Genomic DNA, 22,787 nt, shown 5'->3' with positions numbered 1-22,787 from the left:
AATGCCTGTGTATAAGAGGGCACTGCCTATGTTTCCGTCTAGGAATTTTATGGCTTCAGGTCATATATTGAGGTATTTAATCCAGCTTGAGTATGTTTTTGAGTATGGCATGAGACAGTGATCTGGTTTAATTTTTTTGCATGTGGCTGTCCAGTTTTCCAAGCACCATTTATTGAAGGAACTGTCTTTTCCCCATTGTATATTCTTGCCTCCTTTGTCACCTACTAATTGACCATATTGGTCAATTGGATAAGTTTTGTGGTTCAACCTTGGAGGTGGGTAAAAAGGAAGATGAATTAAGGGGAAGTGAAAATATGTAAGTTGAAATGTTACAAATATTAGACCCATTTCCAAAACAATTAACTGTTTCACAAATTTCTGTGAAATGTGCTGGTTAGAAGCTTTCTGTAATGCAACTTTAATTAATTTGAACTGTACAACTATTTGATGTGAGTTTGACTTACACTTTAGTGTCAAATGTTATAGTAGGATATATATTTCAAACATGAGTCAATATTATTTCCTAGAGGAATTCAGGGCATTGCCTAGTGAAAAGGAATAATATTCTATTTAAGAGGAAAGAAAGAGAGAGAAAACATGAGAAAAAGAGAAAGAGGGAGTGAAGGAAAGAGACAGCATAAAAAAGGAAGGAAGAAAGGAAGGGAAAAAGGAAGAAAATAAAATTCTAAAGTAATTTCCTTTCCACTCAGTTCCCTAATAAAGAGATTTGAGCCTATCTTATCATGTACTTATTTGTCCATTATATAAATGCTGTGCTTCCACACATTTTACTCAAGATGGTTAAGTGTGCATTATTACTATTACTATCCTTTCACCCGATTGTATGAAAAATTATTCAAAAGCTGGAGGGAATTCCACAAAGGTGAACTGAATAAGATTCATAATGTAGAAACCATCTTCAACAGCTAGTTGACTTTACACAAAGGAACAGAATGTTGAAACCTTCTGGATATGCTGGGCTAGGAGTTACCTTGAAACCACTGTGATTTTAAGGTACTCCATATTATTTCTTTTATATACTTTTACTGTATCTCTAGGTTAAAACTCCCCAAATGCCTACCTAACATTCAAATTGCATATGTAACATATCAATCAGGAAACTTACCCTGTAGGAAAGAAGACTTTTCAAGTCATATATAACTTCTCATCATAAAAGTTCTCAAACTCTATTTAGCATTTTTGTCTGTATTTCTTTCACTGAAAGACCATTCTGAGTCATCTCTCTGACTACAGGATTGCAGACTGTGTCATTCTTGGGCTTAATCTATACTTTTATATTTAACACTCTCAAAGTTAAAGGATGTTAGCAGGAGGAGATTTGTATAGGAGTACCTGTTCTCTTTTCAAACTCGACTTTCTTTTTAGATACAACATATTTTTCTTAGGGAGAGAGACATCAAAATTAAAGTATTGATTTTTTTCTCAAAATTTATCTTTGGTATCAATATCAAGCATTTCTAGAACTCATTTACGTATCTATTGTTTTGCTGTGCCCAATTTGTCCATTTATCCCTTCTACTCCATTCTCTATATTTATTTTCATTACTCTGTCCTGGGAGGTTGACCTCTGCTCGTGTCCTGTATTACTACTTGCTGCTTCTCTAAACCCTGTCCACACTTTAAAATGGGTCTCTTTTTATTAAACTCTTTTTAGCTACCTATTTATTTTTTGCCAGAACCCTGATAATAAACGTGTTTATATAAAGTATTATACATGTGGGCAAACTGTTATTTAAAATGAGTGCTGTTAAAGCTTACCAAATAAAGTCTTCTGGCTACATAAAAATATAGAAAATTTGTTTCAAAGAACAACACTTATCTAATTTAAAGTATCTGTCAGATTTAGTACTTTTTCTGATAAATCTTAAGTTGTAATATCAAGTTAAATATTCTTACATATATACAAACAACATCCCTTACATCTTGAAATTGACTAAGGAAGTGTGTATAGTAAAGTAATTTCTAAAGAAGTAACAGATTAAATGATCAATTCTTTTTAGAGCAAGAAGTAGGCTTTAAAATACCAAGGCCAAAACTGCATTCAAATTAGAGCTAGCTTTTCAAAACCATCTACCTTTAGAATACTATATGATCCTAGATTACCAAAAGATGGATTTGACAAGTTTTAGACTCAAACAGTAGATCATGGGCTCAAGAATGAAAATATATCAAGGGTTATTTTGTGGCAAACAATAGTTCATCTCTCTTTTTTTTAACTTTGTCCATGTTTTCATAAACATTGTTTTACTGAACTTCCTATGACCTATGTTTGTATTTGCATACCCATCCATCCATCCATCTCTTCACTCATTCCTTCAGTAACTGTGTCAGGCATTCAGGTAGATGTTAAGAATACCGTGGTGTAAACTGGCAACTATCTACCTTTGTTTAATTTAAACTAATAAGAGGGGCATAGATAGCAAACCAATATATAAGATGACTGGACTTTGTGATATTATCTACAAAGATAATAAATAGGATGTTGAAATACAGAGTAATGGAGCAGTCAGAGATGTCCTCTGAGGATATGACATTTGAACTGAGACTTGAAAAAGGAGGATGAACAATGAAAAGAAATGATAGAAAATGTTAGGCAATTGTAAGGAGCAGAGAATAATACAGTTAAGCAGACTTAAGCAGTTTCTCAGTTGCAATGCAATTTTTTTGTAGACTTAATCATTATTTTAATACCAAGTCCAGATCAGATTTATTCCAGGTTAAGAAATTTGCTCTCATCTACTACTTTCTGCATCACAAACAATAAACTCTATTTTTAATTGTGTTTTTACTATATATAATGTCTAAAACGTTACCAACTTTTCCCTCATATGTACTTATTTATTGAGCTCCTATTATATTCAAGGTATAATGCTGTATGCTGAGTATCAAAAACATAAGAAAATCCATCACTTGTCCTCATAGAATGAATAGACTGGTGAGGAAGATACACATTTAAACAAGTAATTAAAATAAAATGTGACAAGTGCTTTGAAAGAGGGACAGGGTGTGAAGGAAGTCCACCATAGAGGCTTCCAATCCAGTCCAGCAGATTTGGGAAAGATATCTTAGAGTAAAGTTGTTTATGCCAGAACAAAGAGAAACTCTGGAATTAAATTTCTTTATAAAATGAAGTTTCTCTTAGGTTAGCAAACAAGGTATTTTTTAATGGCCTTGCAATCAATAGAGGTTTAGTAATTGCAAAATGTATTTTTTTTACTGTAAACAGTCTGCTTGCTAAAATAAGACATATTTAATTTATATAGTTTCAAAAACAATCATGCATATAAATAACAATATAAAGAGTAAAGATCAAAGCACATTATAAATTCTCTTACGTATTTCCAGGAAATCTCATCACTATCAAGATCTAATCAATGAAGCTACTTAAAATCTGCAGAAGTCAATGGAAGTTTGATTTTTTTTCTGCTTTGTAACTTCATACTATTAATTAGTTATGGCCTTAAGTTATTTCATGACACCCCTTTCCCCTAAATAAAAGTTTGATGAAGGGCCTCCTTATCCTACTTTAATTGCAAAGTGAAATGTCATCCATCTAAGAGAATGTCCCTCATTATTTTTGTGGGTCCCTTTGGGGAGTATAAGATTAATAGTCATTCTATGTATTTAGATGTGCAATCTTAGAAAGTGTAAGTACCTTTTAGGTATCTTCTCTCTGCAATACCAGTTATCAAGATTCCTAGTGATAAGATTTTATATATAACACCACATAAGTCATTTATATTATATTTAAAAAATCAAGATATTTGTATTGTTACATAATAAAAATGAATTTTAAGAACTTTCATTGCAATCATCTACATAAAAACTATAGTTTAAAATCTAATGTACTGCCATTACTCATAGTGATAAAATGAATAAATGTTTTAAGAATAGTATGTAGTATTTATCTTACCTTTCTAATGCTTGGGTATTTGCATGAAGACTTTTCTCCCTCCTGCTTTAAGCAGTTCAATGGTCAATGTATGGTCTATATTATTTCAGGTAAAAATTTGTTTAAACGGGTTAACAGTGGGGTGTCCATGTAGTTTTTCATTTAATCTAAAATATATAGTGGTATCAATTATTACATTGATGCAATAGGCATAAACCAGGACGGTCTTCCACAAACTGGGACCTGTGGTCACCAAATTGGGAGCCTCACTTTAGGCTTATATTCAGAATTTTACTAAACTTGGCTACTTCATTTTACTCTTTCTTCCTTTTTCCCTAATTCATACACACACACACACACACACACACACACACACACACACACACATATATATGCACATATATGTATATGTATATATTTTTTACCAAGATATCATTGATATACAATCTTCTGCTGAGGTTTCACATGAGCAACATTGTGGTTACTACATTCACCCCTATAATCTAGTTCCCACCACATACCTCATTACAGTCACTGTCCATCAGCATAGTAAGATGTTACAGAGTCACTACTTGTCTTCTCTGTGCTGTACTTCCTTCCCTGTGCCCCCCCATATTGCATGCACTAATTAAAATACCCCTTAATCCCTTTATGCCTCCCTTCCCCCCACTCCCCAACCCCTTTCCGTGTGGTAACTGCTAGTCCGTTATTGGGTTCTGTGAGTCTGCTGCTCTTTTGTTCCTTCAGCTTTTGCTTTCTTGTTATACTCCACAGATGAGTGAAATCATTTGGTACTTGTCTTTCTCCACCTGGCTTATTTCACTGAGCATAATACCTCTAGCTTCATCCATGTTGTTGTGAATGGTAAGATTTGTTTTCTTCTTATGGCTGAATAATTTTCCATTGTGTATATGTACCACCTCTTCTTTATCCATTCATCTATTGATGGACAATTAGTTTGCTTTCATTTCTTGGCTATTGTAAACAGTGCTGCAATAAACAGAGGGGTGCATCTGTCTTTTTCAACCTGGGCTGCTGCATTCTTAGGGTAAATTCCAGATTCCTAGAAGTGGAATTTCTGGGTCAAATGGTATTTCTATTTTAGTTTTTTGAGGAACCTCCATACTGCTTTCGACAATGGTTGGACTAATTTACACTCCCACCAGCAGTGTAGTAGGGTTCCCCTTTCTCCACATCCTCACCAACATTTGTTGTTGTTTGTCTTTTGGATGGTGACCATCCTAACTTGTGTGAGGTGATATCTCATTATGGTTTTAATTTGCATTTCTCTCATGATTAGTGATGTGTAACATCTTTTCATGTGCCTGTTGGCCATCTGAATCTCTTCTTCAGAGAAGAGGAAGAGTCTGTTCAGATCCTCTTCCCATTTTTAATTCAGGTTATTTGCTTTTTGGGTGTTGAGGTGAGTAAATTCTTTATATAATTTGGATGTGAACCCCTTATTGGATATGTCATTTACAAATATATTCTGTAGGATGCCTTTTTGTTCTACTGATGGTGTCCTTTGCTGTACAGAAACTTTTTAGTTTGATATAGTCTGACTTGTTCATTTTTGCTTTTGTTTCCCTTGCCTGGGGAGATATGTTCATGGAAAAGTTGCTCATATTAAGATTCAAGGGAGTTTTGTCTGTGTTTTCTTCTAAGAGTTTTATGGTTTCATGACTTACATTCAGGTCTTTGATCCATTTCAAGTTTATTTTTGTGTATGGAGTTAGACAGTAATCCAGTTTCATTTTCATACATGTAGCTGTCCAGTTTTGCCAACACCAGTTGTTGAAGAGGCTCTCATTTACCTACTGTATGTGCATGGCTCCTTCATCATATATTAATTGGCCATAAATGTGTCAGTTTATACCTGGGCTCTCTATTGTGGTCCATCAATATATGGGTCTGTTCTTCTGCCACTACCAAATTGTCTTAATTACTGTGGCTTTGTAGAGCTGGAAGTTGGGGAACATAATCAACCCTGCTGTATTCTTCCTTCTAAGGATTGTTTTGGCTCTTCAGGGCCTTTGTGGCTCTATATGAATTTTAGAACCTTTTCTTCTAGTTTGTTGAAGAATGCTGTTGGTATTTTGACAGAGATTGCATTGAATCTGTAGATTGCTTTAGGCAGGATGACCATTTTGACAATACTAATTATTCCTACTCAAGAGCATGGGATGTATTTCCATTTATTAGTGTCCTCTATAATTTTTCTCAAGAGTCTCTTGTAGTTTTCAGGGTATAGGTCTTTCATGTCCTTGGTTACATTTATTCCTAGGTATTTTATGCTTTTTGTTGCAATTGTGAATGGAGTTTTTTCCTGATTTCTCTTTCTGCTACAAAATCATTAGTATATAGATTTCTGTGCACTTATTTTGTATCCTGCTACTTTGTGGAATTTGGATATTAGTTCTAGTACTTTTGGAGTGGATTCTTCAGGGTTTCTTATGTATAGTATCATGTCATCTGCAAACAGTGTCAGTTTAACTTCTTCCTTACCAATCTGGACACCATTTATTTCTTTGTGTTGTTTGACTGCCTTGGCTAGGACCTCCAGTACTATGTTGAATAAAAGTAGAGGGAGTGGGCATCCTTGTCTTGTTCCCAATCTTAGAGGAAAAGCTTTCAGCTTCTTGCTGTTAAGTATGATGTTGGCTGTGGATTTGTCATATATGGTCTTTATTATGTTGAATTTTGTCAAATGATTTTCGGCATCTCTGGAGATGATCATGTGATTTTTGTCCTTTTTATCAGTGTGATGTATGATGTATTGGATTTTCTAATATTGTTCCATCCTTGCATCCCTGGAATAAATCACACTTGATCATCATGTATGATTTTTTTGATGTATTTTTGTATTCAGCTTGATAATATTTTGTTGAGTATTTTTACATCCATGTTCATCAGGCATATTGGTCTGTAATTTTCTTTTTTTTCTGGTGTATTTGCCTGGTTTTGGTATGAGAGTGATGCTGGCTTCATAGAATGAGTTTGGAAGTATTCCTTCCTTTTCTACTTTTTGGAAAACTTTAAGGATGGTGGATATTACATCTTCTCTAAATGTATGATAAAATTCAACAGTGAAACCATTTGGTATGGGAGATTTGTTCTTGTGTACTTTTTTCCTTACCAGTTCTATTTCATTGCTAGTAACTGTTCTGTTCAAATTTTCTGTTTCTGCCAGGTCAGGATCAGAAGGTTGTATTTTTCTAGAAAGATGCACATTTCTTCTAGATTATCCAATATATTAGCATATAATTTTTCATAGTATTCTCTAGTAATTCTTTGTATTTCAGTGGTGTCTGTAGTGATTTTTCCTTTCTTATTTCTGACTCTGTTTATGTGTGTAGATTCTCTTTTTTTCTTGATAATTCTGGCTAGGGGTTTATCTATTTTCTTTATTTTCTCAAAGAACCAGCTCTTGGAGGGATTAAAGATGGCGGCATGAGAGGTAAGACAGACTTTTCCTCCTAAAACCACATATAATATGAAAATATACTTAATACAACTTATCCTGAGAGAACAACAGGAAAGAGGATGGCATCAGACTGCATACACCTGGAGAAAAGAGCAAACTTCACCGAACGGGGTAACGTACCAGAGCTGTGGCTCTGCGGGACCCGAGCCCTTCCCCCACCCCAGCTCACCAGTGGGAGGAAGAGAAACTGAGCAGGAAGGGAGTGGAGACCTGGGACTGCTGAATACCTAGCTCCTGAGACCTGCCATGGGAGCACAAACCTACATTTCATGGTGCTTTCATGATACTCTCATAATTACAGGGTTGGAAAGCAAAGACAGGCAAAATTCCTGGAGAGACTGAGATTCCAGCCTCTTGTGGAAAGCAGGGATCCATATCAATCTGCCCTTGGACAAAAGGTTACATCCGTGTGCTTGGCCAACTGTTTCAGGCAGTAGAAACAGGCATAGCAGCTGGGAAGCAGGAAACAACTCTTTCCTCCCCCAGGCACCAATACCACTCCCCTGGGAACCCCAACATTGCTTCAGGGGCTCAGCAGCTCCAGAGAGTAGAGCTTCTGGACACTAGAGGGTGTCATACACAAATATGAAATGCCAAAGGAACTCGGTCCAGAGAAAAATTAATATAACCCATGAGAAAGATGACATGGACCTCATCACCCTTCCTGAAAGGGAGTTCAAAATTAAAATCATTCACATGCTAATGGAGGTACTGAAAGATATTCAAGAACTCAGGAATGAATTTTGGTCAGAGATCCAATCATTGAAGAGCACAATCAAGGGTATTAAAAGCAGACTGGATATGGTGGAGGAGACGATAAATGAAATAGAAACTAGAGAAGAGGAATAAATAGAAGCTGAGACACAGAGAGAAAAAAGGATCCCTAAGAATGAAAGAATATGAGAGAACTGTGTGACCAATCCAACCTGAACAATATTCACATTATAGGGGTACCAGAAGAAGAAGAGAGAGAGAAATTCATAGAAAGTGTCTTTGAGGAGGTAATTGCTGAAAACTTCCCCAATCTGGGGAAGGAGATAGACTCTAAGGCCATGGAGATGCACAGATCTCCCAACACAAGTGACCAAAGGAAGACAACACCAAGACATATAGTAATTAAAATAGCAAAGATCAAGGATAAGGACAGACTGTTAAAAGCAGCCAGAGAGAGAAATAAGATCACATACAAAGGAAAACTCTTCAGGCTAACATCAGACTTCTCAGCAGAAACCTTACAGGCCAGAAGGGACTGGCATGATATATTTAATGCAATGAAGCAGAAGGGCCTGGAACCAAGATTATTTTATCCAGCAAGATTATCATTTAAATTTGAAGGAGTGATTAAACAATTTCCAGATAGGGGCAAAAGCTGAGAGAATTTATCTCCCACAAACCATCTCTACAGTCTATTTTGGATGGACTGCTATAGATGGAAGTGTTCCTAAGTCTTAATAGCTGTCACCAGAGGTAATAAAACCACAGTAAAGAAAGTACAGTAGCTAATTACTGAGCATATGAAAAATTAAATAAACTATACCCAAAGTCAATCATGGGATAGACAAAGAGTACAGAATATGATACCTAATATATAAAGAATGGAGGAGGAAGAAAAGGAGGAGAAAAAGAAAAGAACCCTTAGATTGTGTTTGTAATAGCATATTAAGTGAGTTAAGTTAGACTCTTAGATAGTAAGAAGTTAACCTTGAACCACTGGTAACCACGAATCTAAAGCCTGCAATGGCAATAAGTACATACCTATCAATAATCAACCTAAATGTAAATGGACTGAATGCACCAGTCAAAAGGCATAGAGTCACTGAATAGATTAAAAAACAAGACCCATCTATATGCTGCCTACAAGAGAATCACTTTAAACTAGAAGACATATACAGACTAAAAGTGAAGGGATGGAAAAAGATATTTCATGCAACTAATAGGAAGAAAAAAGCAGGAGATGCAGTACTTGTATCAGACAAAATAGACTTCAAAAGAAAGAAAGTCACAAGAAACAAAGAAGGACATATAATAATGATAAAGGGGTCAATCCAACAAGAAGATATAACCATCATAAATATCTATGCTCCCCACACAGGAGCACCTACATATGTGAAACAAATACTAACTGAATTAAAAGGGGAAATAGCATGCAATGCATTCATTCTAGGAGACTTCAACACTCCATTCACTCTGAAGGACAGATCAACCAGACAGAAAATAAATAAGGAGACAGAGGCATTGAACAACACATAGACAGATGGACCTAACAGACATCCACAGAACTCTACACACAAAAGCAGCAGAATACACATTCTTCTCATGTGTACATGGAACATTTTCAAGAATAGATCATATGCTAGGCCACAAAAAGAGCTGCAGTAAATTTAAAAAGATTGAAATTGTACAAACCTGTTTCTCAGACCACAAAGGTATGAAACTAGAAATAAGTCATGCAAAGAAAATGAAAAACCCCAGAAACACGTGGAGGCTTCTCAACATGCTCCTAAATAACCAATGGATCAATGACCAAATAAAAACAGAGATCAAGCAATATATGGAGACAAATTACAACAATAATTCAACATGGCAAAATCTGTGGGATGCAGACAAGGCCGTGCAAAGAGGAAAGTATATTGCAATACACGCCTACCTCAGGAAAGAAGAGGAATCCCATATAAGCAGTCTAAACTCAGAATTAACGAAACTAGAAAAAGAAGAACAAATGAGGCCCAAAGTCAGTAGAATGAGGGACATAATAAAAATTAGAGCAGAAATAAATAAAATTGAGAAGAATAAAACAAGAGAGAATGAATGAAAGCAAGAGCTGGTTCTTTGAGAAAATAAACAAAATAGACACATCCCTAGCCAGACTTATCAAGAAAAAAGGAGTCTATACACATCAACAGAATCAGAAATGAGAAATGAAAAATAACTATGGACACCACAGAAATACAAAGAATTATTACAGAATACTATGAAAAATTATATGCTAAAAACTGGATAACATAGAAGAAATGGACAACTTTCTAGAAAAATACAACCTTCCAAGGCTGACCGAGGAAGAAACAGAAAATCTGAACAGACCAATTACCAGCAATGAAATTGAACTGGTAATCAAAAACTACCTAAGAACAAAACTCCTGGACCAGATGGCTTCACCGCTGAATTTTATCAAACATTTAGTGAAGACCTAATACCCATCCTCCTTGAAGTTTTCCTAAGAGTAGAAGAGGGAATACTTCCAAACTCATTCTATGAGGCCAGCATCATTCTAGTACCAAAATCAGGCAAAGACACCAAAAAAAGAGAAAACTACAGGCCAATATTCCTGATGAACATAGATGCAAAAATACTCAACAAAATTTTTACAGACCGAATTCAAAAATACATCAAAAAGATCATCCATCATGATCAAGTAGGATTTATTCCAAGGATGCAAGGATGGTACAACATTCGAAAGTCAATCAACATCATCCACGACATCAGCAGAAAGAAGGACAAACACCACATGATCATCTCCAGAGATGCTGAAAAAGCATTTGACAAAATTCAACATCCAATCATGATAAAAACTCTCAACAAAATGGGTATAGAGGGCAAGTACCTCAACATAATAAAGGCCATATATGACAAACCCACAGCCAGCATCATATTTAACAGCGAGAAGCTGAAAGCTTTTCCTTTAATATCGGGACCAAGACAAGGATGCCCACTCTCCTCACTTTTATTCAACATAGTGCTGGAGGTCCTAGCCATGACAATCAGACAACACAAAGAAATAAAAGGCATCCAGATTGGTAAAGAAGAAGTCAAACTGTCCCTGTTTGCAGATGACATGATATTGTTCATAAAAAACCCTAAAGAATCTACTCCAAAACTACTAGATCTAATATCTGATTTCAACAAATTTGCAGGATACAAAATTAGTACACAGAAATCTGTGGCATTCCTTTACACTGACAATGAACTAGGAGGAAGAGAAATCAGGAAAACAATTCCATTCACAGTTGCCCCCAAAAGAATAAAATACTTAGGAATAAACCTAACCAAGTATGTGAAAGATATATACCCTGAAAACTATGACACTCTTCAGAGAAATTAAAGAAGATACCAATAAATGGAAACACCCCATGCTCATGGATAGGAAGAATTAATATTGTCAAAATGGCCATCCTGCATAAAGCAATCTATAGATTCAAGGCAATTCCTATCAAAATAACAAGAGGATTCCTCAATGAACTGGAGAAAATCTTTCTAAAATTCAAATGGGACCACAAAAGACCTCCAATAGCCAAAGCAATACTGAGAAGGAAGAGTAAAGCTGGGGGCATTATGCTCCTCAACTTCAAGCTCTACTACAAAGCCACAGTAATGAAGACAATTTGGTACTGGCACAAGGATGGACCCATAGACCAATAGAAGAGACTAGAGAGCCCTGATATAAACAAAACCATATATAGTCAATTAATATATGATAAAGGAACCATGGATATACAATCGGGAAATGACAGCCTCTTGAACAGCTGCTGTTGGCAAAACTGCCCAGGTACATGCAAGAAAATGAAAATGGATTATTGTTTAACCCCATACACAAAAGTAAACTAGGAATGGATTAAAGAACTGAATATAAGTCATGAAACCATAAAACTCTTAGAAGACAACATAGGCAAACATCTCCTGAATATAAGCATGAGCAACCTCTTCCTGAATGCATCTCCTCAAGCAAGGGAAACAAAAGCAAAAATGAACTCATGGGACTACATCAAACTAAAAAGTTTCTGTACAGCAAAGGATACCATCATCAGAACACCATCATCATTCTCCCTGTATGGGAGAATGTATTTGTAAATGACATATCCGACAAAGGGATAACATCCAAAATATATAAAGAACTCACATGCCTCAACATCCAAAAAGCAAATAACCCAATTAACAAATGGGCAGAGGATATGAAGAGACAGTTCTCCAGAGAAGAAATTCAGATGGCCAACAGACACATGAAAAGATGCTCCACATTATTAATCATCAGGGAAATGAAAATTAAAATGGCAATGAGATATCACCTCACACCAGTAAGGATGGCCAGCATTGAAAAGACTAAGAACAGCAAATGCTGGCGAGGTTGTGGAGAATGGGGAACCTTCCTACACTGCTGGTGGGAATGTAAGCTAGTTCAACCATTGTGGAAAGCAATATGGAGGTTCCTCAAAAAACTAAAAATAGAAATACCATTTGACCCGGAAATCCCACTCCTTGGAATTTACCCAAAGAATACAACTTCTCAGACTCAAAAAGACATATGCACCCCTGTGTTTATCGCATCACTTTTTACAATAGCCAAGATATGGAAGCAACCTAAGTGTCCTTCAGTAGATGAACGGATAAAGAAGAGGTGGTACATATACACAGTGGAACACTATTCAGCCATAAGAAACAAATTCTACCATTTGCAACAACATGGATGGAGCTGTAGGACATTATACTCAGTGAAATGAGCCAGGTGGAGAAAGACAAATGCCAAATGATTTCCCTCATTTGTGAAGTATAACAGTGAAGCAAAACTGAAGGAACAAAATAGCAGCAGACTCCAAGACTCCAAGAATGAAGTAGTAGTTACCAAAGGGGATGGGTGTGGGAAGGTGGGTGGGGAGGGAGGGGGAAGGGTTTGAGGGGTATTATGTTTAGTACACATGGTGTGGGGGATCACAGGGAGAACAGTGTAGCACAGAGAAGGCACATAGTGGATCTCTGGCACCTTGCTGCACTGATGGTCAGTGGCTGCATTGAGGTATGGGTGGGGACTTGATAATATGGGTAAATGTGGTAACCACATTGTTTTTTCATGTGAAACCTTCATAAGAGTGTATATCAATCATACCTTAACAAAAAATAAAAAAATAAAAAAAGAACCAGTTCTTGGTTTCATTAATTCTTTCTACTGTTTTATTCTTCTTAATTTTATTTATTTCTTCTCTGTTTTTTATCTTCTCTGATCTTTATTATGTCCTTCCTTCTACTGATTTTGGGCTCCATTTGTTGTTTTTCCAGTGTCATGAATTGTGTGTTTAGACAGATCATTTGGGTTTGTCCTTCCTTCCTTAAATAGGCCTGAATTGGTGTATCCTTTCCTCTGAGAACTGCCTTCACTGCATCTCACAGAAGTTGAGGCATTGTTCTATTGTTTTCATTTGTGTCCATATATTGCTTGATCTGTTTGCATTTGGTCATTGATCCATTGATTATTTAGGAGCATGTTTTTAATCCTCCATGTGTTTGTGAGCCTTTTTGTTTTCTTTGTACAATTTATTTATAGTTTCATACCTTTGTGATCTGAGAAGTTGGTTGGTACAATTTCAATCTTTTGACTTTGCTGAGGCTCTTTTAGTGACCTAGTATGTGATCTATTCTGGAAAATGTTCCATGTACACTTGAGAAGAAGGTTTTTCCTGCTCCTTTTGGATAGAGTGTTCTGTAGATATCTGCTAGGTTCATCTCTTATAATGTATTTGTTCAGTGCTTCTGTCTCCTTACTTATTTTCTGTCTGATTGATCTGTCCTTTGGAGTGCTGTGTTGAAGTCTCCTAAAATGATTTCAGTGTGTTCTATTTCCCCCTTTAATTCTGTCAGTATTTGTTGCCCATATTTGGGTGCTCCTATTTTGGGTGCATAGATATTCATAAAGGTTATATCCTCTTGTTGGACTGACCCCTTTGTCATTATATAATGTCCTTCTTTGTCTCTTGTTACTTTCTTTGTTTTGAAATCTATTTTGTCTGATATAAGTATCGCAACTCCTGCTTTTTTCTGTGTATTGTTTGCGTTAAATATCTTTTTCCATCCCTTCACTTTTAGTCTTTGGGTTTTAAGTGAGTCTCTTCTAGGCAGAATATAGGTGGGACTTGCTTTTTTATTCATTCTGTAATTCTGTGTGTTTTGATTGCTGAATTCAGACCATTTACATTTAGGGTAATTATCAGTAGATATGTACTTATTGCCATTGTAGGTTTTGGATTCGTTGTTACCAAAGGTTCAAGGGCAACTTCTTTGCTATCTAACAGTCTAACTTAAGTCACTTATTACACTATTATGAACACAATCTGATGATTCTTTTTTTCCCTCACTTATTTTCCTTCTTGCTCCACTCTTTGTATGTTAGGTGTCATAATCTGTACTTTTTGTTTATCTCTTGACTGACTTTGTTGGTAGCTGATTTAATTTTGCATTTGGTTAGTAATTAATGGGTCTACTTCCTTTACCATGGTTTTATTTTCTTTGGTGACAGCTATTTAGCCTTAGGAGCACTTCCTTCTAGAGCAGTCCCTTTAAAATACACTGTAGAGATGGTTTGTGGGAAGTAAATTCCCTCAACTTTTGCTTGCCTTGGAATTGTATAATCTCTCCTTCAAATTTAAGTGACAGGCTTTCTGGGTAGAATATTCTTGGTTCGAGGCCCTTCTGTTTCATTGCATTGAATCTATCATGCCACTCCCTTCTGACCTGTAAGGTTTCTGCTGAGAAGTCTGATGAGAGCCTGATGGGTTTTCCTTTGTAGGGATCTCTTTTCTCTCTCTGGCTGCTTTTAATAGTCTGTCCTTATCCTTGATCTTTGCCATTTTAATTATTATATGTCTTGGTGTTGTCTTCCTTGGGTCCCTTGTGTTGAGAGATCTGTGCACTTCCATGGCCTGAGAGATTATTTCCTACCCCAGATTGGGGAATTTTTCATCAATTATTTCTTCAAATACAGTTTCTATTCCTTTTTCTCTCTTCTTCTACTTCTGGTACCCCTATAATACAAATATTGTTCTGTTTGGATTCATCACCCAGTTCTCTTAATATTATTTCATTCCTAGAGATCCTTTTTTCTCTCTCTGCCTCAGCTTCTTTGCATTCCTGTTCTCTAATTTCTATTCCATTTACTGTCTCCTCTGCCTCATCTAATCTGCTTTTAAATCCCTTCATTGTATGTTACATTTCAGCTTCTGTATTTTACAAGGTGTCTCTGTCCCTCCTCAATTCATCCCTTAGCTTTTGAATATTTTTCTGCAGCTCCATTAGCATGCTTATGACTTTCATTTTGAAATATTTTTTTAGGAAGATTGGTGATTTCAGTTTCACTGAGCCTTCTTTCTAGTGTTTGAGAGATTTTGAATTGAACAATGTTCTTCTGTCTTTTGATAATCTTATTGGATAGTGTGAAATATTAGGTTTGTTTATGCAGTGCCCTTTAGTGCCCAGAGGCTCTGCTTTTCGGAGTTGCCCAGTACCTGGAACAATGGCACTGGTTGCAGGCCAGCAGTGCCAGTGCCTTACTCTAAAGAGTGAGCTCTTTCCTGCTTTCTTACCACAGTGCTTGCCTCCACTGTCAGGGCGAGTGAGCCATGCACAGGGAGTAGCCTCTGTGTTAAGTCCCTAAGTTTCTGCAGGTTGGGCTGCTCTCCTGCTGGCTTTGTTTGATGGCGGGGTTTGCAGGCATGTGGTGCCAATGCCTGCCAGGAAGACAGAGCCTTTTCCTGCTTTCCGGCCACAGTGCCTGCCTCTGCTTTCAGGACCAGTGAGCTATGCACAGGGAACAACTTCTGCGTTAAGCTGCTGTAGTTGCTGTAGGTGGGGCTGCCCTCCAGCTGGTATGGAGCAATGGTGGGGGCAGCAGGTTTTCTCGTAGGTGCCAGTGGGGAGAAAGGAGCAGCAAGCTACTTATCACTGTGTGTGGCCTTAGGGCTGCATTGCCAGCCAGGGGGATGGAGAGCCTGAAGCTCCTGAAAGTTCCCAAGCTGCTGGCTTGAGTGCTGGATGATTTTGTCCACCTGTTCCTTCTCCTGAATCCTTGCCCCTTTAGCAGCCCTCTCACTGTTCTCAAGTCTTTCAAAGTGCCTGCCTTTCTTTTGTCCCAGAATAGCTGGTTGTGGGAACCTGTTCACCAGAAGCATCTATATTCTCATTCTCTGACTTTGGTTTTCAACCCTTATAATCTCCAGAGCATTATGCAATGTGGGTTTCTGCTCCCAGAGTAGGTTGTTAGGTCTGGGTATTTAGCATTCCTGGGCTTCTACGGTCTCTCCCTCTGATTCTCTTCCTCCCTCCAGTGAGCTGGCATAGGGGAAGTGCTCGTGTCCCTGCCAGGTTGCAACTTTATTACTTTACCCTTTTCCTTGAGTTCTCCTCTTTCCCCAGATGAGACTGGCTGGCACAATCTTATTTCTGGTCACTCTTTTAGGAATAATTGTTTTTGCTGTATTTTCATATTATATGTGGTTTTGGGAGATCTCTGCCTCACTTCTCACACGTTCATCTTTCTCCTCATTTATATATGTATATTTTTAAAATTGATTTTTAAGTATTGAATATGTCTTGATAAATAACACTAAATTATTCTTTTAACAACGAGGTCAATCAGTCAATCAGGAGATGCAGAGTGATAAATAAAAAGTAAGTAAAACAGGTATAGACTTAAGAATAAACACGAGTTAAGATAGAGTCCCTGCTCTTGGGAATCTTATGGTATATTAGTGTTGCTACTCAAACTTTACCAGACGGAAGCATTACTTGGGAGCTTTATAGAAATGCAGAATCTCAGTTCATTCCCCAGATGTGCTGAATCACAATGCATTTTAACAAGGTCCCAAATCACACCCATGCACATTCAAGTTGAGACTACTGCTTTAGAGGATGCTTCGGGTGTAATTAGCATCAAAAGCTCTACTGGAAGCTTTACTACCTCCTACTCAAGGCTTTTCTTTGCTTCTGATCTGGGAAGACAAATCATTTGTCTAGTTATCATTGCAGTGTTTTTGAATGAATGCTTCAATTATAAGCAAACCATCGTGATACTGACCGATAAAGCTGAAGAAGGACCTCAGATTTGTCCCTTGAAGTCTGTGCCTCTCCAACCGCAAGGAGAAGAAAATGTAATCACTGAGCAATGAAAGCAAGTGATTCCACCATCCTGTGTGTTACCATGTTATGTGGTAAACCAGAATCTTGAGGCGTCTTGGCTGCTTTGTGGAATTACTTACACATCTCCTTTCTGCAAGGTGCTTTAGCTGAGTGCAGTGATAAATCAAATACCTGCTTGACCATTGCCAGAGAAACTATCAACCTGTAAGTTGATTTGGCTACTTCTCTTTCCTGACACAAACTGTTTCCCTAAAATATATAGGCTTACAAATCAGTGCAGTCCAGGATAGAATTTCAAAACATGTTTAAAAAGAATTAAAAAGAAAGCTACATGAGATAAGTTAAATGTTTTTACCATAGGCAATTATTTTCTGGGAATTAGAGTTTATGTGAAATTATGAAATATAATGCTTATGTAACTCAGTTTTCAGTGAATTTGGTTGCATTGCAAATTACAAAAATGAAATAAATTATCAGAAAGTGCCAGGTATTTTTTTCTCTAACAGGTACATCTGACAGAATGTTACATGGGTAAGTACACTGTTACTCCTGTGAAATGTAAAGCATGCAATTGTATAGGGTTTTTAACTCCCCTGATAGTTAATAAATTACTGGAGGGCAGCAAAAGGATTGTATTTACCCTTCCATCCTCTACTGCCACTCAACAAACATTTGAAGATATTTGTTGAAAAATTAGAATGCTTTATATTTTCCAGGTGTGTGTGTGTGTGTGTGTGTGTGGTATTATAGACTCACATATATCTGTATACAGGGGAAGAGAGTGGGGAGCGAGAAAAGAGCACTGAAGTCCAAGGGAAGAAGGACAAGAGCAAAAAGAGGGACTGAGAAAAGATCAGAGTAAAAGTAGAACACAGAACAAATTGCATGGATAGCATTAAGAGCATAGTGTAGAAAATAATATTAAAATTCTGGTGGAGCCAGATTAAGTAGAACCTAGAATTCATGGTAAAGAGTTTAGAATTTATCCAGCAAGGCAGTGGTTCTCAATTTTGATTTTTCCTCAGATATTTTTGGAGGACCTCTAGTTCTGAATTCAACATATACAAAGCTTCGGAAGAGCAAAGAAAAATTCCCTCGTGCTTCCAGCAGAGAAAGAATAAAAGTAAGTACTTGAAATATGCAGAGTGATAAATAAAAAGTAAGTAAAACAGGTATAAACTTAAGAATAAACACAAGTTAAGATAGAGTCCCTGCTCTTAGGAATCTTATGGTATATTAGTGTTGGGTACACACTTCTCCCTACCAAAGGCCTGCCCTCAAGGAAAATATTTTACCAGAGCCTGACTGACCTGAGTTTCACTAGCTGTAGAAGAGAAATAGAGGCAGACCTCAGAGATGTTGTGGGTTTGGTTCCAGACCACTGCAATAAAGCAAATATGACAAAACATGAACCAAATGAATTTTTTGACTTCCCAGTGCACATAAAAGTTTTGTTTATACTATACTATAGCCTGTTAAGTGTGCAATAACATTATGTCTTTAAAAATGTACATACAGTAATTTAAAAAGTATTTAATTGCAAAAAAATACCAACCATCATCTGAGCTTTCAGCAAGTTGCCATCACTGATCACAGATCATCTGAACAAGTATAACAAAGAAAGGTTTTAACTATTCTGTGAATTACCAAAATGTGACACCAAGACACAAAGTGAGTGAATGCTGTTGGAAAAATGATGCTGATATACTTGCTCCATGTAATTGCCTTAGACCTTCAACTTGTAAAAAATAAAATGTCCATCAATGCACAATAAAGCAAAACAGAATAAAATGACATATGTCTGTACCCTACTCTAGCCCCCTGTAGCCTTCCTGTATTACCAAAGGAAGTGGGAGGCAAGCTGAGCAACACTTGTGAAGGGCATAGCCCAGGGACACTGCTCACAGAAAGTCGATTATTTGTAAAGACCAATAAAATGGATTAAACTCTACTCAGACTAACCGAGACAAAAAGAGAGGGTACAGAGTACTAATATCAGAAAGAGGGGCTGTCACTACCAATCACATGGATATTGAAAAAATGACAAAGGAATATTCTGAGCAACTGTATATCCACCAATATAATTTTGATGAGATGGACCAATCCTTTGAAAGATGCAATCTGTGAAAACTCTCACAGGGAGAAGTAATCTGAATGAGCTTATATCTATTAAAGAAATTGAATCAATAATTAATAACTTTGTAAAACAGAAAACAACAGGACCAGATGGTTTCACTGATGAATTTTCCCAAACAGTTCAGGAAGAAATTATATCAATTATCTACGATCTCTTTCAGAGGACAGAAGCAAAAGAAATACTCCCTAACTCATTCTATGAGACCAGCATTAACCTAATGCCCAAACAAAGACAGCACAAGAAAGGAAAAGTACAGACCAATATCCCTCATAAATATACATACAAGATCCTCAAAAAATATTACCAAATAATATACATCAATGTATAAAAATAAGTATACCCCATGACAATGTGGGATTTATTCCAGGTATGTAAGAATGGATCAACATTCAAAAGTCAAGTAATGGAATCCATTACGTCAATAGGCTAAAGAAGGAAAATTATATGATCATATCGACAGATGCTGAAAAAGCATTTGACAAAATTGAACACCCATTCATGACAAATCCCTCAGCAATTAGGAATGGAAGAGAACTTCCTCAACTTGATAATAAAAATCATCTACAAAAAATCTACAGCTAACATCATTCCTAATTGTGAGAAGGTAAATGCATTCCACTTAATTATGGAGAGCAAGGCAAGGATGTCCTGTCCCATCATTCCTATGGAGCATCATACTGGAAGTCCTAGCTAATGCAATATAATACCAAGAAAAAATTATATATATATATAAAAGGTATACAAGTTGGAAATGAATGAATAAATAAAGCTGCTTTTGTTCACAGATGACATGATTCTCTATGTAGAAAATCCAAAACAATTGATTAAAACAACAGCAACAAAGAACATCCTGAAACTAATAAGTGATTATAGCAAAGTTATAGTATACAAGGACACTATACAGAAGTCAACCATTTTCCTATTACCGGCAGTGAATTAGTGTAACAAATTGTAATTTGAATATAAAATACAACACTATTTACATAAGCACAAAAAATGAAAAATGATAATGAAATACTTATGTATAAATCTAACAAAATATGGATAAGATCCATATGAGGAAAGCTATAAAACTGATTAAATAAATCAAAGAATATCAAATAATTGTAGAGTTATTGCATAATCATGGATGGGAAGAATCAGTATTATCAAATTGACAGTACTTCCCAATTCAAACTATAGATTCAGTGCAATGCCAGTAAAAAATTCCAGCAAATTACTTTGAAGATACTATCACATTGATTTTAAAATTTATATGAAAAGGCAAAAAAGAAAATACAGAATAGCCCAAACAATACTAAAGAACAAAGTTGGACAGCTGACATTACCCAACTTCTAAACTTACTATAAAACTACACTAATCAACATAGGTTGGTATTGAAAAGAATAGAAAACTAAACCAGTGGAACAGAGTAGAGAACCCCAAAATACACCCAAACAAATATAGTCAGTTTATCTTTAACAAAGGAGGAAAGGCAATTCAATAGGGGAAGTTGTCTTTTCAACAGATGGTACTGAGGCAACTGGACATCCACATTGAAGAAAGGGAATCTACAAAAAAAAAACTACAAAAAACCTACAACTAACATCATTCCTACTGGTGAGAACCTATTTGGCTTTCCATATAAATTTTAGAATCAAATGTAGCTAGATACTTTCATCCTATGATAGGGGACAAGGCAAGGATGTCCCATCCCCTCATTCTTAGGTAGTGTCATACTGGAAATCCTTAGACTTTTCACAAGATATGTGACTAAATTCAATGTATAAAAATAGTTACACAGCAAGACCATGTGGGATACAATGAGTATACATTTAATCAGATGACTGAAACATCATACTTGAAGACCTTACACTTTTCACAAGAATTAAGTCAAAATGGATCATAGGCCTAAAAGTTGAACACAAAACTGTAAAGCTCTTATAAGGTAAATAGGAGAAAATCTAGTTGACCTTGGGTTTGGTGATGAGTTTTTAGGTACATTCATACAATTAATAAGTTGTGCTTCATTAAAATAAGAAAAAAGATGCTAAAAGCATGAAAAGACAAGCCACAGATTGAAAGAAAATGCTTATAAATTACGTATCTGAGAAAGTACTCATATAGTGAACATACAGTGAACAGTTAAAACTCAACAATAAGAAATAAAAAATCCAATTGAGAAATGGCAAAATATCTGGACACCTCAGAAAAGAAGATCTACAGATGGCAAATAAGCACATGAAAAAATGCTTGACATCACATACCATTAGGAAATTAAAGATCAAAACAATGAGATACTACTACATACCTATTAGAATAACTAAAATCCAAAAAACTGAAACCACCACATGATGGCAAAGAGCAACAGGAACTCTCATTCACTGCCTGTGGGAATGCCAAATGGTATAGCTTCAGCAGACCGGTAGCATATTACAAGCTAAAGATACACTTACCATATGATCTGGTAACCATGCTTCTACATATTTTTCCAAAGGAGATGAAAATTTATTTCTCACAAAAACATGCACATGGATATTTATAGCAGTTTTATCCAAAATTGCCGAAGTTAGATGCAACCAAAATGCCCTTCGATAGGTGCATAGATTGAAAACTGTGGTATACCCATACAATGGAATGTTATTCAGTTACAAAAATAAATGAGCTATCAAGCCACAAAAAGGAACAGAGGAACCTTACAAGCATATCACTAAGTGGAAAAGCTGGTCTGAAAAGGCTACATATGAATCCTACTATATGACATTATAGAAAAGGTAAAACTATCAACCACTAAAATTTTCAGTGGTTTCCAGGTGCTCAGTAGGAGGGAGAGATGAACAGATGCCTAGGGGATTTTTAGGGCAGTGAAACTATTCTGTGTACTATTGTAATGGTGATATATGACATTATGCATTTATTAAAATGTGTACAATTGTACAACACAAAATGTGAACCCTAACATAAACTATGGATTTATTTAATAATAACGCATCAATATTGGTTTATTAGTTGTAACAGATGCGCCACACTAATGCAAGTTGTTAATAATAGGGGAAAATGTGTGGGAGAGGAAGGGGTCTATGGAGGTGCCCTACTTTCTGATCCATTTTCCATAAACCTGAAAGTGCTCCAAAAATAGAGTTCTATTAGTACACAGAAAAATGAACACCTGGATAGCATGTTGAAATCCATATTGCTGGGCTCCATCTCCAGAGTTTCTGATTCAGTTTGGATAAGATTGTACAAGTTGTAGTTCTAACAAGCTACCAGGTGGTGCTGCTTTTATAAAGCTGAAAGAGAAATCCCATATTCCATGTTGGTGACCATTGCATTCATTGAATATATTTAAGCAGAGCCTTCATGATAAGACAACATTTTA

The sequence above is a fragment of the Manis javanica genome, chromosome X, assembly GCF_040802235.1.
Source record: "Manis javanica isolate MJ-LG chromosome X, MJ_LKY, whole genome shotgun sequence".
Taxonomy (NCBI): domain Eukaryota; kingdom Metazoa; phylum Chordata; class Mammalia; order Pholidota; family Manidae; genus Manis; species Manis javanica.
The sequence above is the reverse complement of the archived record's forward strand: the minus strand, read 5'-3'. Positions refer to the sequence as shown.